Source organism: Tupaia chinensis, unplaced genomic scaffold (assembly GCF_000334495.1).
Source record: "Tupaia chinensis unplaced genomic scaffold, TupChi_1.0 Scaffold144018_1, whole genome shotgun sequence".
NCBI lineage: Eukaryota > Metazoa > Chordata > Mammalia > Scandentia > Tupaiidae > Tupaia > Tupaia belangeri.
In genome coordinates this window covers 36,821-39,059 of record NW_006203870.1, presented here as the reverse complement: position 1 = coordinate 39,059, position 2,239 = coordinate 36,821, and the positions used below count along the sequence as shown (strand labels likewise).

The following is a 2,239-nucleotide window of genomic DNA, read 5'->3' as shown; positions in this document are numbered from 1 at the left end:
GTGGAGATGCACAATGATTGAATGCAAATAAGAATTTATAAAATATTGGGTTGCTGGAAAAGTCATGATGTCTTTCTGCATAGAAAAATAGAAAAATCCATCATGACTCTTCCTACAACCCAATAAATATATTTCAAAAAAGAAAATGTTCTTCTAATCTCCACTAAGCAACAGCAACTTTCTGAGGGGAAGATGGTTCCCCCTGGAATATTCCTGTCTGTCCACTTTTAACTTCTTGCTCATGGAGATGGTTAATGGGGAAGTGGAGGAATATTACATCTAGAAACCCACCACAGCTCTGCTGCTCCACAGTTCTGAATGGTGAGGGGAAAATAATGGGATATAGTAATGACCTACACTTCTCACCTAATTTTGCCTTTCTATTACAGGACATAACAAAATTTTAACAAAACTGAAAACAATAACAACAATCTTGTCTGAAGAAGTGAGTTATCTGGACAAACTAATTGTAAGAAGTCTTTAATCTCTAAGGACATCTATTTCTTAAATCTGTAAGGTAGAAGTGCAAAAGTCATCATAAATTCTAAGTTCTAAACAGGTTGTATGGAAATAGTATAATTTAATTTGGATGAAAGTATGCCACAACTTCTGTAAAATATTATTTAATTATAAGAAATATTATTAGCATTATAAGTTTCATTTAAATTAATTTATGCACATTTTATTTATTTATTTTATTATTATTACTTTTTAGAAGTTTCTAATGTTGGGAGTGTTGACTTGTTGGAGAGAGAGAGAGAGAGAAACAGGGAGAAAGGGAATGAGAGGGAAGTGACAAATCACTCTCTAGGGGGGAGTGGCCATCCCCCTGGGGGGTGATTTCTCACTTTCTGTCTCTGTCTCTCTTTCTGGTGAGCACACATGCCCTATAGCAAAAACCTCTCCAAAAAAAAAAAAAAAGAGAGAGAGAAAAAAAAGAAAATTACTTAATGCAAAGAATGAAAAATCAGCTGTTTAATTATTAACATAGATAATGCAAATTCTCTGGTTCTATTTCTTCTTTCACAGGCAGAAATTTCCAGATCTGAGAGATGACTGTTGAGAACTGGAGCTTTTTGACAGACAAGATGTGCAATATGGGCACTCTTCTTCCTGATTTATGGTCTAACTGTGATTGCCATCCTAGGGATGGTCCTGCTGATTAAGATGGACACTAGACTTCACACACCCATGTATTATTTTTTGAGCAGTCTGTCTTTCTGTGATGTTTGCTACTCTTCCACTGTATCTCCCAGAATGCTGATTGATTTCTTATCTAAGCAAAAGAGGATTTCATATGATTCATGTGCCATTCAGATGTTCCTTTTGGAGCCTTCGCAGATGTGGAATGTCTCATGTTAGTTATCATGGCCTATGATCATTATGTAGCCATCTGCAATCCACTTGTTTATACAGTTGCTATGTCCAGGAGACTGCACCCAGCTAGTGGCTGTTGCCTACTTTGTAGGCTTGTTGGATTTTGCAATCCACACCTGCTGCACATTTCGATTATCATTCTGCAAGTCCAATGCCATCAATCACTTTTTCTGTGACATCCCACCCTTGCTGGCTCTCTCTTGCTCAGATACATCCATCAATGAGATAGTGATGTTCACTTTCATTGGCTGTGTTGTAGGGTGCAGCATTGCCACGGTTCTTCTCTCCTACAGCTACATCATAACTACCATCCTTACAATGAACTCAGCAGAGGGCAGACACAAAGCCTTCTCCACATGTGCCTCCCACTTAATGGCTGTAGCCATCTTTCATGGCACACTCCTGTTCATGTACTTCCGACCCAGCTCAAGTTACTTGATGGACACAGACAAAATGGCCTCTGTTTTTTATACTGTTGTCATCCCTATGCTAAACCCAGTAATTTATAGCTTAAGGAACAAGGATGTAAAAGGTGCTCTGAAAAAAGCTGTCAGTGTTAGATTGTCTTCTGGATAAAACCCTGTTTCCCATTTAAAAACATTCAATGATTCTGAGAATTAAAGTTCACATACTTTGGCATAGTTTCCCGTAGTCTCACCAATACAACCATCAATGAGTTTTCCATTATTTATTTATGACTATGCTTAAACTGGATGTAATGAGCAAAACTGTTGTCTTAGTCTCAATTCTAAACTAAAGATTAATAGAAATAGTTTCACTGTATTGCTTTTCAGGGTCCATTTGTACATGTCTTCTCTGTTCATAAATAGCTCTCAGTAAGATATCGTGGGTTATAGAAAAC

General features: G+C 37.2%; 1 pseudogene; it reads left to right on the top strand.

Annotated features, from left to right (window-relative positions):
• The first annotated feature begins 254 nt into the window (after positions 1 to 254).
• LOC102468025 (olfactory receptor-like protein OLF2) lies at positions 255 to 1,953 on the top strand (annotated as a pseudogene).
• Positions 1,954 to 2,239: the final 286 nt, after the last annotated feature.